Source organism: Aulostomus chinensis, chromosome 10 (assembly GCF_037954235.1).
Source record: "Aulostomus chinensis isolate RoL2024-O1b breed Wild chromosome 10, RoL_Achi_v1.0, whole genome shotgun sequence".
Taxonomy (NCBI): Eukaryota; Metazoa; Chordata; class Actinopteri; order Syngnathiformes; family Aulostomidae; genus Aulostomus; species Aulostomus chinensis.
Window position 1 is genome coordinate 6,786,504 of NC_141329.1, and position 15,141 is coordinate 6,801,644.

Below are 15,141 nucleotides of genomic sequence, written 5' to 3' on the forward strand. Positions count from 1 at the left end.
CACATCATCATTCTCGAATCCGTATTGAACTATTTTTTTTGTGTCTCCTTCTACATGATTGCTGCCTGTTGATATGCTTCTGGCCTAACAACGAAGTTGTCAGGTTTGCATTCATATCCGATCACGTATTCATTATTCAAAAACAAATCTTTTCAGGAACAGTTAAAAGATTTGATGAATTAAAAAGTCAAGTTTTAATCTGAATACCCATCAAGGTCGAGTTGGGTCTGTTATCTACAAACCTGAAATTCATGACTCGAATCCCTCGCTGCTACTGTGCAACTCCTCTCTCGGCAGATCAGTAGGAAATATTGCATATTTAATTAATGCTCAATTTCTATTCCATTTCTATTGTTTTTCATAATGCATAGTTTTTCATCATTTTTGTTTTTTTGACATTTTATATCAGTTTTTTTTTTTTTTCTGATTGCTACGTTACACTCTAGCCAGTGAGTGATTGGTCATTTATAGAAGCAGGAAGGACTTTTGATGAGTCACTGCGACTTCCTAAAGAACCAAACTGCAGGCCAAGAGCAATTCACAATCCCCACGACCTCACGTACTGTCCCCAACTGGTTGCTGACAAACTGAATAAATATCAAGCACAGAATCTGAATTATGGTAGCTCTCCTGACATCAAGTCACAGAGAACCTGAGAAAATCCTTCCATCAGGGTGAGCTATGATTAGGCAATGACAAGACTTTACTGAGTTAAGTTACACTCAGGTCGAAGTAGGCCGCAGGCCATTTCTCAGAGACAAGTTAACACTCGGCTGATGAGGCTAAATTGAGTCAGAAATATTCTTGATTGGAGGATGTTGTGGTGAAACAAATACTTAAATAGGACACCTGTCGCAACTTAATCAGCTTATTCTAATGCAGAGTCAGACAGGTTAATTAATGTGGCAGGAAACCAGGGTGAGTTCACCTCACTCACGTTCCATCTATCGGACTCCTCACGTAGGAACGTAACAGAACATACCAAAACCACAGGTAACCTGCTGCATCTAGTGTTTGTGTGTGTGTGGGTGTGTGTCTGCGTGCATGTACATGTGTGAGCACACACATAGACACACACACACACACACACACACACAAAACAAGGTCATGTTGTATATGGAAACATTCCTTAGTCATCCAACACCTTGAACACAACCTCAGAAAATAACCAAGCCAAGGTGAATATCTTGGTAATTGAACCATTATACACTTCATCAAAAGTTGTTGCCAAGTCCTTAGAAAGATGTGCTCTTTGATTAGCACTAACATAATTAATTTAATAGCAAATGCAAGAAGCTTATCCTGTTCTACGCTTATATTGTCCATCCAAGTCCTGTCAAGTGTCTTCAAGTCCAGTGCCTCTACTTTTACACATTCATCCCTTTTAGACCAAGAAAACAGGATATTATAGCAAGCGGGTATGCTGAGGAGTTTACAAATCTGTCATTACCATTTAATCCTACACCAGTTCTTTTAGACACTGATCTGATGACTGTTGACACTTGTTGACTGGTTACAGTGGAGGTTTGCAGTTGAAATGATGAAATTGAAGTTGAAATGATTAACCAATTGCTGAGTTATCTTGTTCATATATCATACAGGTGAATTGTTAGAGATTCTCAACAAATGTAATACATAAACAAGTCTCTTGATTAGATTATGATTGGCTAAGTCTTAGAAATTCAGTACAATTGAGGGACTTGTGGCTTTACAAGAGTGTATATGGAGTTTCACCAGGAGGAATGAAGTACATCACACAGTTCTCTCAGTCACTTCACCTCCAGACACGTGCCCCAACCAACCAGAGGTGGCGCTAGTGTAATGACCAGGACACACTCTGGTATGTCTTCCCAATGGCAAACACTGTCAGTTGTAACTGTATGGACAACAAATCAAATTGGAGGATTCAAACCAGCGAAAGCCAAAATTTCTGTAACAGTTCTATATCCTTACAAAGCAAGGCTCATAACTCATTTATTCTTTTCTTTTTTTTTACAATGATTATACAAGATGAGTTTCTTATGTAATTAAGTTTATATTCCCTGTCTGCTACTCACAAAAACTGAAGTTATAAATTAATTCATGAATAATGATCAGCCGTAAAATTAGGTGAGTCAGGGGGATTTACTGCATCAGGAAAAAAATCTGTGCATCGGCTCCAGCCTTTAAGCATCTGTTCATCTGTTGCTCTTCACAAACAAGTCATCGGTATCACTGGTACTCCGTAGGTTGGTACCGATGATCTGGGCAGTTTTAATCACCCGCTGTAGAGCCTTCCTGTCCGATGTTTCCAGGCTGCTGATGACCTCATACATTCAGTACATTTTTTTCAATTTTCCCCAGAGGAATTTAAACAGCAATAACAAACACACTAGTGAGTTTGCCAAGCAGATAATGTGGTCAACATCCAAATAAAACACCAAGAGATCAACACCAAACACACATCTTCTATCTTCCCGTCTCCACCTTCCTTCATTGGCCCGAAACACAATCTGCCCATCAAATGCAGAAGCCTGGAATGCTGTGATTGAGCCAGGCCTCTGCAAAGATGCGGATACAACAGCATGTGGCCTCCCTTTGCCAACCCGAGTCCCACCTCATCCACCAGACATCAGCCAAGAGTAGGCTGGGCAATGGAACCGCCCCAAACCAAAAATTCCGAGCTCAGCCAGATTAGCTCTGATCCCAGTCCCTGTCTTCCTGGGACAATTGCACTGCCTTCGGCGACATCCGGTCCCACCGGTCTGGTAGATGCCAGCTGCAGAGTTTGCCGTAAAGTCCGTTGCACTCTATCCAAGCTTCTCTCTCTGATGTTGAGGAGTGTGCCACTTTATGAGCTGGTTTCATGGGTACATGCCACAGCAAAATCTGAGGCACAAAATTGCAAAACAATTATGAAAGGTAGACATAGTATGTACATAAACTGTCGCTGAGAAGCACATATACAGAGGCCTACACCAGTGACTCTCAACGTTTTTGAGGTACAACCCCCCAGAATAACAAGTTTGGTGTTTGCGATCTCAGTTTGCACCCTCCAAGCACATTTTGCCCTCAGACAGAGTAAAGAATTTCATTTAGGCTTTAGTATTCAAGATTTATAACTGCAATGTCAATATGTGTATTTGTGAATAAACAATAATGGAGAGAATTGAAGTCTGAAAGACTATATTAAACATTTCCTGGTCTAGAAATGCTTTTTGTTTATTTTTTTGTTTTGTTTTATACAAGCAACCTTCATAAATTATTTTTGCAAGCCCTGTTGGAGACTACCAGCAAGTCCCTAACACCTGCAACAAGCCTCACTACAGATGTTTATACATGCATTGTATGTGACATCAATGCAACAACAAAATCATCGTCAATTTTATGCGTCAGTGAGATTGTTACACACCCCTATTACCTACCAAATGCAGCTAGAGCTACTGTGGCAATATCATTTAATAAAACACAAGTTAAAAATCTTTTCTGTTGTATCTTTTTTACTCTTTATTAAGTGGAAGCTCACCAACCAGTGTTTTTTTTTTTAATGTCTCTCATTTACTTTCCATTAACCTGGTTCTTCAAAATGCTCAATGAAGATAGCTAATGGAAACATGGCTAATGATTAATAGCTAGCAGAGACACTCTCCGTTTCAAGCACCATGCAAAGACTGCCCCTGTACGCTTATGTCATATGTCATGAATAAAAGCACCTACTCAGCCACTCGCTATTCCTCATGTGTGTCCTTCACTCTGTCTGGGTACACGTCTGGGCATGTCACAAGTAGGCCTGACCCACCCATGTCTAGATTTTACTGCCTAGAGTACATGGCTGCTTCTCTGAAGGGTGTGACTGGGGTAGAGAGGGGTTTGGGGACGTGCTGGGGAGAGCAGACAAGTGGAGGGAGGGAGGCAGAGTGGGGATAGGAAGGGAAAATGTGGGTCAACACAGTCAAAGCTCTGTCACATGTTCCAGTCAGCTGGAATCTTGCCTCCAGTCCAAACCAGAGTGTTATGTCAGAGGTTATTGATCTCTGAGAGTTAATGTCAGAAAACGGAGTGTCAGTCAGGGTTGAGGCAGCTCGCTGATCTATCTGCTACATATGGTGTCATAGCATGGAAAGCAGTCATGACAGAGTATAGCTGGAGGTTCTAACTGGCTGGCATGGACGGTACCAATGAGTATAAGATTTGGGGTTAAAATGAAATCAGAGTGTTGGAAGATATTAATATTTAACCTACTGGTGTGAAGAAGCAAGCCCTGGCACTTTGACACACTGAGAGAAAGAAAGTGCCTGAGAGAGGCCTGTCAGCTCGATTAGCTACCACTTGTCACCAACACGTCTTCTCTCAAAGTCTCCCTATCAGAGTGATGTCATCACTTTCAGCGACCACGGTTTTGCCAGCCTGTCTCTATCAATTAGCTTCAACACCCCTCGCCTTGTAATATTTTTTTTAACTTTTTGCTAAGAGATAGAGGTCTATTTCCGTTACTATCATCATTAGTCCTTTCCAGCATCAGACAAACAAGGATTGTTTGGATGAAATGGAGGTTGGATCAGGCTGTGTGATGAGGATGTGCTCCTTTTCCACCAGCAGCGAGGCGAATCATATCAGTGAGTAGGCCTTGGCCCTGCATGTGGCAACTAAGATAAACCTTGTGGAAATGCTGTTCTCCTGGAATTCAGGCACGACTGCACATTGCTGTGGCCTCCTCGTCTCCACATGCAAAGGGATCAGAGTTCCCTGTCTGCTGAGGGGAAGGGTGGGTGATGAGTCGGAGAATGATATAACTGTTACATCTTTGATACACACTAAAGTAAACCTTTATGAAACGCTGCTGCTCCTGCAATTCAGACATTGGTGTCATCTGTGGACAAAAAAAAAAGATTCCATGTAGTTAATCCTGGCTGCATTTATATGAATGGGTGACTTCAAAGGCACCAGTTTATGAAACAGCTGGGTGTGAATCACATGAATTGATGAAGAAACAGCTGAATCACTTTTCAGCCACGAAGAAAGGGTTCAGGGTTCAAGTGGGAACATTTCCTGGAACAAGCAAATTCAACGTGGAGAGGTGGCCAAGGGTAGCGGTTACAGGTCACTGACTGCAGAGGAGTACAACCAGCACAGAGAAGAGAGCAACGGCACTTTGGGCCAATGTTTAATCTACTGGGAGCAGAACAATTCCTTTATCTGTGATTGTCGTGACTTATGCAAACAGGCTCCACATTCGCCAATCATAACCAGACCAAGAATAATGATTTGTAGGGCTGCTGTACATATTTATTTTAACAATCATAACCCTCCAGAAACCCTTTGGCCAACATTCACCTCTACCCCTAAAAGTTATTTACATGCTTGTAACTGCAGGTTTACATAACTGGTTTATCTGGTCTCTGAATTGTCAGCATCTATGAGAACCAGTAACATCTCAACAAGTGGGATTTGTTTTATATCATTTTGTTTAGCGATGGAACATCATCAGAATACTGTGTCACAAGCTTATTGACAAAAACTTTGATAAGCATATCTCATTACCAGCTAATGGCCGTTTACATACCAGTAGAATTTTAGTAAAATTAGACTAAAGTTTGCTGATTCCTAAGAACTGCATGAAAAATTTGGTAGGGTGGTAGTGAAGGAACGAGTGTCGTAAAGCAAGGCACCCTTAATGCTCTATTTGCTCTACACAGTGGCCACGTACTGCTCCAGTGTGTGCGTCTGTGTGTGAGGGTGAGAGTGAGTGTGTGTGTGTGTGGGGGGGGGGGGGGGGGTGGATGCGTAGGTGTATGGTAAGAATGCAGAGTTGAATTCCCCCTCCAGGATTAACAGATGTTTAATACATACAATCATTTTTGGAATTCCAAGCATTCACTATCTTGGTGAATGCTGCTCAAATAATAGCTAATACAGCTTGCAAATTGTTCTCAATAAGAGTTACAGTTAGCTTAGCATCATGACTGTAACTACAAAGGGGAAAAAGGGATCTTGGTTCTGTCCAAAAGTTACCAAAGCTGCAGACCAGCACCTTGACATTTCTTTAATCAATGCACAGTAAACAAGAGGAAACCATAATGAATTAAAGCGAATTGTTTGTTTTTCTTTCTGTTTTTAAGTCAGTCTAACTCAACCTATTGGGCTCATGTGACTCATTTCCTTTAATGACATGAAACTACAAAGTATCACTTTAAGAGGCCTTTTCGTGTCTAGGATGCCGGTCAATACTCTGGAGTACACTATTCTTGAGGCCAAATGGAAGTTTCTCCAGCTGCTGACAAACCTGATCTCTTCACAATAAAACTCAGTGTTTCAGAATGCTATGAAAGGAAGGCTATTTATACTGGCTAAACTCACTTTTAGTGCAAATTTGCACACCAAGGTGATGTTAAGGGAGAACTGTGGCAAGAGGAGTGTGATACAGATTCTTATTGAGGAAAAAAAAAAAAGAAAAAAAGGAAACTAATCCCGAGGGCCAGATTCTCTAGAGGGCCTGAAAATACAAACCAGGTCAAAACTAAATTAACAAATTTCATGACATACACTCATTCACAGTAGCAATTGGTGGGAATGGCTCAAACTCAATTTAATATGGAATGTCATTTATGCATAAAACACCCCCAAAGTTTCGGTTTTTGTACAAAAGCACATATACCAGATACAACCTTCTGTCTGTGCGAAGGATATCATCAACAGCTACCTACATGCTAATCATTACCACTCATACACACAACATATCAAATGATAAAAATAGTGTGAACACACTCAACAACTGCCTGCTCATTTTAAAAAAAAGTGCAATTTATATATTTTATCTCCACCTGTTCTGCAGGATGTAAACTGAACTCATAGCTGTGCTCTCAGATGCCTTCCCCCCCAAAAGAATCATTCGCAAATAAATCAAATTTGACAACGTGTAAATGTCTGATAGCTTCCCATAAGGTGTAATCTTAAATTGTGATCTGTAATTTGACAACAAATATATGTGTCAGATAGTCAGTCAGCATCTCCAGAGTGAGAGGCAATGGGTGTACTGTAGCAGCTTGCCTGCAGTACCCTCAAAAACAACCCTATAAATAATATATTTATACATTTATATATTATAGTGATCGGCACAAGATGGAGAGAACACTTGACCTGATTTTTGAAACAGAGTTTTTCAACTTCCTTCAGAGGGCTGCAAGCTGGCACGCAGGCCCTTTAAATTGCTGCAAAGTGTCATCTCACACGCACCAAGTTTGCTGAGTCATTGGGTTCAGGCTGCTTTTGTAACCTCCACCCAGCAAGGCTTCTCATTGGCTTCAGTCTCCACGCAGCACTCCACGTGGTTGGCTGCTAGCACTACTAATCAGTTTCTTTTGGCCAGAGGAATTCTTTAAAGTGACAGAGGTGCTCCCCTTACTTCACCGAGACTGATGTCCAACCTGACAGTCTGAAAGGACCCAAAGTTTCATTCTGGAATTCATTGACGACAGCAGAGAGAGGAAAAAAAAAACTGAAGACAACTGTGAAGATTATGAGACAAGACGAGGTGGGGATGTAGATTGTGGTGGTGCAGAGCAGATAGGCGCTACTTGGGGTGTCAAAATCAGAAACCCAGGAACCGTCAGCACTCCATAGTTAAAACAATGTTAAAGGACAATATGCACATGAGATGTCTGATGTCTTACTGGAGAAGATATACATGTCTCAGATGGCAGTTGATTTAAATAGGTTCAGTTGCTGCATTACTGGCATTGCCAGGAACTTTTTTGGTCCAGACAGAAATATGTCATCGTCAAGGTTGAGTCGTTCTTGGTTCCTAGGTGATGACTTCCCCAATGACTCCAGTGGTTTAATTCATTGGGAAATACGTTATCAACAGCTTTAGTCCAAAAAAAGACTTAAAACTGAATGGAACAAAAACCCCTGAAAAGCACAAAGTCTTTAAGATGTATTCCCCTCAGAATGAATTGCACTTTGGTGAAGACTTTGTTAGCACCTGCATACTGATTTATTGTGTGTGACCAAATACTTGCTATAAAGACATTCCCATCAGCTACATTCATGCTTTGTCAATCCATCCATCCATCCATTTTCTATACCGCCCATTAAGGGTCACAGGGGGTGGAGCCTTTCCCAGCTGACATCGGTGAGAGGCGGGGTTCACCCTGGATGGGTCGCCAGTCCATCGCAGGGCCATCAGGTGCAATTAGGGGTTCAGTATCTTGCTCAAGGATACTTCGATACGGTCATTGGGGGAAGTGAGGATCAAACCAGCGACCCTTCAGTTGCTGGACGGCCACTTTACCTCTGAGCCACGCCGCCCCCTCATCTGTGCTTCGTGTTCAACCTTTTTACAAATGAGCAACACTCTCCTAAACCACGATACCTTGATGTTCAGGATGCTTTGACTGATATCTTCAGTAACATACAAGCACTCAATCATGAGAGTTGGTTCTACTCACTTATACAGACAATTCACTGTCTGTTGCATGACATGACCATGCAATGTTTTCTTCTATTCATCACCTGGTTTGAATAGTTTCTAGATTACTGATTACATGGCACGCATGCTGATTGTTTCTTGCTATCTATTTTAAAGAGGTATTTATATATTCTGGGTGCAAAATCACAAATTAGGGAACTGAAACAGAAGAGTGGAAGACAGACTGGGCACACAGACATGAAAAGAGTAGGGCATTGAAGTGACAAATGGATGGATCACAGCATTGTCTCAGGGTCCGGGCTATGCGGTTATAAACAGGAAGTAGCAGCATTACGTTACCAATGATGCACTGAAACACGTCACGCCGGAGGCAGAGCATAAAAGGCTTTCATACTCTGATTTAAAAAGGGATGGAAACATGCTGTTGTCTTTAGTGACCCTAGCTATGTCAGTTAACTTAGACTATATTTGTGAAATAATCATGGAGCTATCCCTCCTCGGCCACTTTAAATATAATGTAGTAATTAATTTGAATATAACAGAAGATGTTCATGGCTGAAGGACAAGTTTTAATGCACCCTCTTATTATTTTCATGTAGCGGATGTGATTTACTCTTGGCGTTTTATTTTGTAAAGCTACTGATGCAGACATATCAAAATGTTCTGAAATTAACGTACATGTTCTCTCATTATCGAAGGTCTTGTATAATGTCTCAGGAATAGTAACAATTTAGCTTTGAGTGGCATGGTCTGTTCAGGAATTTCCTGCAAAATTTACCATTTCACCCTGATAAAGTGGGAGGCACATAGTACTGTAGGTAGTGAGTTTATGTTCGGCTGTGTTAGGTAATTACTGAGCCTTTTTAAAAAATGAAACTGTCATTCAAACACCAGTCTCAAAGCCTTTAATCAACATTTCCCTGAGTCATTCTAAATGTTGGAGGTAAAACCCTTCAGGGAAAAAAAAAAAAAGAGTCCAACAACATTCTTCAACTACAGAGGTAGCTACAAACGAAAACTAAAAGTGATATTTCATCTAAAAAGTATATTTTATCTTTCATAGCTCACAAAGTTGTGCTTTCCCTCCTGCATTACTTCTCTGTGAGTCCAGATTGTAGAAGGGCCATCCACGTTGCTTTAGCTTAAAGCTAACTGATGGCTAGCAACAAGTACAGTAAACTCTCAACAGCATTGTCCAATGTAATCCACAGTTTCTTTATCCAGCCAATGTACACAGATAAATCAACAAGTATCTGAGATAAAAACCGCTACTATTACACTTCCACTTGGGTGCTGGTTCACCGTAGTGCCAGGTGCACCCAGCTGGTGCATTCAGTTGAACCAAATGGCTAGCGCTGAACTGGAGGGGTTGAAGTTTGACATGAGCTCACTGTTTAGGTTTTTCACCGTTGGCAGCTTCATGTTTACGTAAGAACACCAATTCCTGTCAACAGGGCAGTTCTGGCAGTTCTTCCTCCTCACTTGACCCCTGAGCCTCCTGTGACAAAGTGGTGCCTGTGTTGACGTTCTGGCAATGATAAAAATTAATTTGTTTTAGAAGTGACGCAAATAAACATACAATATAGGGAATTAATACAGGTCCTTTGTGATTCATGTTATGCATTAAAGTGTTTGAGTATTTGAAAAATTAAATTAATTAAAACTGATGAATTAAAAAAGTAGTTTTTAATGCTATGATCCTGAGATCTCGAGATAATTATTCAATTTCTCAACATAGCTAAAAGAATTTTGTCAGGATATCAAACAGCTTTTGTTTTCTCAAGATGACAAATTAACCACTTTGAGCAACCTTAGTTAACTTGGGAAAATACAATATTTTACTTTTGATCTCGAGACAATGAAATAAAAAAGTAGCTGAAAATTCGCCCGTTCTTGGCTCCCATACAAACATGTCACCAACTGCAATACATTTCCATCATGACATTACTTTGGGAAAAGCAGTTGAGTATTTTTGATTCAAAAACTACCTGTACAGTTTTTAACCAAGGACTAATGTGCTTATCTAACCTCATTATCAGCAAACACAACAACAATAATAAACACAACTGTTCCTCTCATTTTACATTGGTGGCAGTCAAAGTGAAAACCAGGTTATCTATCTAAAGGGCTTAGCCTTGATATAAAGTGCTCATAAAGTCATATTACTGTTGATATTTGATATCAACATGAGGGTCATCCATGTAAAACATGATAGCAGGTGCAGTCCATTAGTTCTGCAGCAAAGATACACCCTTTATGGGATATGAACTGAATGGTACACTCTGTCCCGATGGGTTTAAGTCAACAGACACAAAGGGGGGAAGAAAACAATGGCAGTCTGCTCCTGGAGGAAACAGCCACCTCACGGTGCGGGTTAGAACCATGCAATAATGCTGAGGGGAGGAAGGATTGGTTTCCTGAACGATGTGAGCCTGTGGCGCATTCCTACCCTGCTTTGTGAATGCATCAACATAAATCGAGGCGAGGAATAAAAGCTGTGTCACTATGCTGAGGCCGCACTGTGGAACTGCTTGTTTGAAATATGTTACAACAAAAAGGTTGACAGGCTGTTGCCTTTGATCTGCATAACTTTACTGCTCCGTGTTACCGTCAAAAGACTGGCTTCTATCGCACAGTGTTAGGTTTATTTTTTTGTGTGTTTGTTTTAGTTTCCCTGACACAGTCACGGATTTGCGGTTTTACGGGGATCACACTTTATGAGCCCAGGTAGATCTCATGATCCTTTATCTTGAAAATCGCAATAATATGTGAAAACATACATTTGCGACATGCACGCTCAAAAACTGACGGGATTAAAAAGTCATGAGAGAATTTCACTTAAGATTTCCTTCACCTCATGCATGCACTGCAGTGACTTCAGATGATTTCAAGAATCTTCAATTATGCAACACAGGGCATTGCTTGACAGTATCAAAGTCTCTATATTCTCTACTGTATTTCAGATATGAAAATGCAGTTCATGTCTTCATGCCATTTTCACACCATAAATGCCTTTGCTATCAGTATCTGGACACTAGCATGTTCTCAACAAAGATCATATCATGTTAATTTCTCTGTGTGCATTTTCATTTCATCTTAAAATCCTGAAGACGAGAGACAGATACCTTCACATTTGGCACACAAATGTTTAATTGGCGGCGGGGTAGGAAGGGAAAATGTAGCATTCTCTTTTTCAACAAGCAAGCCTCCAATTGAGGTTTCTGTCCATGAGAAGTGCAATCACTTGTTTGGTAGTAGAACATGATTCCCACTACACTCCAAACCACTGGAATGCTTTGTTTGCTTAAAAAAGATGTAAAGTGCAATGCAATGCGCTGTGAGCAAATGAAAATGCTGAGGAGTTTTCTATTTTGAGCTTCAGTGCGGAATATTTTGTATTCAGGATGGATACATCTTAGGGAGACCAAGGCAAACATATAATGAAAGAAGAGGTGGGTGGTGTGGCGAAGTGTGCAAAATTTAGGATAAGATAAGACATCTTATCTTGGCTTTATATTGAAAATAATTAGCACCTTTTCCAGACTGAATCCTAAAATCCAGTTGCATTTTTTTTTAACTATGTAGCATAAGAAATGGTAAGCTTGCATATTTACAAACTTGCTAATCTGTAAATTTAAAAGTTTATTTCTGAAGCATTCCCCAACGAGCAGTAGTGTTTTCCAGAGAGAATGAAATGAACGACAAAACACAGACATTAAAAACACAGACATTAAAAAGACAGTAAAACAGCTGCTTTAAAGGTGATGTCAGGATATATCGCAAACAATTCTGTGGTTATTAAGTTGGATAAAAGCAGAGACTGTGCATGCCAAATGGCTGGTAAATTGAAGTAATCTTCAGTTTCTAGCATGTAATTAAAAGCCTGACATGTGCGGATTTGCAGGGTGTTTAAGGACATAAAAGACAATCACTGCAGTTGTATACTGCAGCACCAGACCATACAAGCAACTCTCTGTTAGGACCAAGCTTTTGCCAGGGTAGAATACAATAAAATAGATAACATTTGCCCGAGACATTTGCTTTGACAAAGATGAAGCGCTGCTGTCATCACCTACTGTCACATTACATCACAAAATTAAATCTACCTCAAACTGTTCATCATTTTAAAATGTATCTGCAGCCTGCTGGTGTAGAAAAGTTCCCAACACTTCACACGTAATACTCCCTAACACCTGATAGGCCCGCAGATAAAACGCCTCCTAAGGGCGGATGTGATGCCATTGGTCAGATTTTGTAGACCCTCCTTAGTTCTCATAGCTTTCTGCGCCGCTATTGGTCAAAAGACCTGATAGTCATCATGCGTTTGAGGTGGGCGTTAGCGGGGATTTTTTTCCGGTTTGCGCTTGATTGGTCGTTTGTGTGTGCTGACGTCACGAGCCAGCCAGCTGATCGGACGGAGAAGCCGGTTTGAAGAGAGGAGTTGGACCGGAGAGAGAGACCCAGGAGCAGCGAGCTGCTCAGGGTGGGACCGGCCAACCGGATACTCCGCTTGGACTCTTTTTACATACCTCTTTCAAAGGTTTAAACGTTAACGCCAAGACACATCGGCGACAGTGCGTCGCATTGAAACGGCTCCGGGTCTCGTCGAAACCTCTGGAACTGTCAGAAAAAATTGACTGAGAGTTAAGGTGTGGCTGAGGGCTTCTGCCAGGCGTCTGCGCTGAAAATGTGACTAAACCAAACGTTTTTCCCGGAAAGAGTCCATCCAGTCAGAGACTCTTCTCGCTGGCAGCGGTGTAGACCCTGCTGTCATTTTCATGAAGGAAGGTATTACATAACAAACGTGCTGCCATCGCGACGTGCGCACCTTTTGGGGGTTCAAACTCCGCGAAGTAGCCAACACGAATTAGACTATTACGCAGTAATTCAGTCAATCCAATACTGCTCCTTTTTTCTTTTTTCCCCCTTTTTTGTGCTACCACAAGTGTGCGAGATGTAACGGACGTGGCAACTTTACAGTAGCCAGCCCCGCGGAGCGCCACAGGCCAACTGGGCGTGGGGGGAAACGGTCCGAACAGAGCTAATATAGCCCTCAAATCTCACCAAAGCTCGGCTCAGCTGCGCACATTTGACGCGCCGTGTCCTGCTGGCGAAAGGAGCCGATGGATTCACCTGAAGCAAAGTAAGTGTCACTGTCACATTTTGCAAACTTTTATAAGCCCGTAGAGAGAACGTTCTGCAGTCCGATCACAAACGCATGTTTGATTATTCTGTTTAGATTCCTTGTCAGAGTACATGATTTTTTCTCCCCGTTGTATCAGGGCTTTTACGCACCGTTTTCTGTTTCTATTTTTGTGTGTGACAGTCTAATAACGTCCTTACTTACGAATGTCTGAATGAACCTGAAGAGTTAAAGAAGTACAAATATGCAGGAGTCATTTATGCATTTATGATCATAATTGGGTGCGCAGGCGAAGTGACCCTACGTAGTCTAATTAAGATAAGCTTTTAGTCAAGAGGAAAGCAGATTGAGTGAATTCTTCAAGGCCCCACCCTTTGCAGCTCAACATGGATGTGGAGAGTTGCCCCACCTCCTCCTCCTCCTCCTCCTCCTCCTCCTCTCTCTCTCTCTCCCTCCGCGTCATTCATTTCCCCTTTCAAGCCTGTCTTGTGCTGTTTTTCCCCTCAGTATCTCCAGGTGGCTACAGTAGATTCATCTAAAGACCATCTTGTGTGTCAATCATCTCTGGTATCTTCCAAGAGCTGATGGAGGTAAGGCGTATGAGTCAACCTGTGGAATGTGTCATGCTTTAACTCCTGGCATTTAAGAAGCTCAACATTACTCCCTCAAATATGGTTGCATTTATGGTTCACATCTCTCTTTTCTGCTGCACCCTGGCCTCCATCAACCTGTTGCAAGTTTAAAACGTTTATGTACTCTGTCTCCCATTTGTGGCAAGAATTGCATAATCTCAGTGGCGGCGTTAAGGGCTGTCGAACCTTTGCTTATGCAACCTCCGTTTTTAGGAAGGCAGTGGGTTAAAATAAGACAACTTATCAAAGTTCCAAAGCTCAAATTCTTTGGAAACAGTGTGTCACCTGGTTATGAGTCAGTCAGGGCTGGCTGTTGAGGTGTCGCTTCCTCGTTTTCACGTTCTCTGTTGCGACCTGCAGCTTTTTTCCACCTGCATCACATCAGCCAGCCAGGAACCCTCCTGATGGATAACTTGGCCTTGTGCAAATCATGTCCACTCCTGTTGGCGCCCCTCCTCCCGACTGTACATCAGAGGCAGCTCATTAATTTCCTTTGCTGCTTATTTTCCAAGTCTATACTTTACTAGTAACAATGTCCTTTTAACCACCCCCTCCTCCTCCTCATCCTCATCTTCTTCTACATCTTACATGCTTCTCCAGCAGAAGATGCACTGCAAATGCTCTCTTTAGCTTCCCTTTCCCCCAGAGTGCCAAGCCTGCTGTAATGATCCACTCTTTGACTATGAATAGTGAATTATACATGATGCTGCAGGCCAGCCAGAGTCCGACCCAGCGGACACATCTGGATCATCAGGAGGCCACTATTTGAACACCCATGCACTGGGCTGTTTTTAAGAGAATTAGTCTTGGTGGTAATTATTTTGGCGTCTCAGCACCCACCCACGTTCAGTGTAGGTGGTGCTGAATTGAGTGTGATAATCCATTGACTAGTAACGTAGGTTACAGTGCACTGGGGCTGCAAAAAGGATGTGAAATTCCTGTCATTGTTTGAGGAGTTG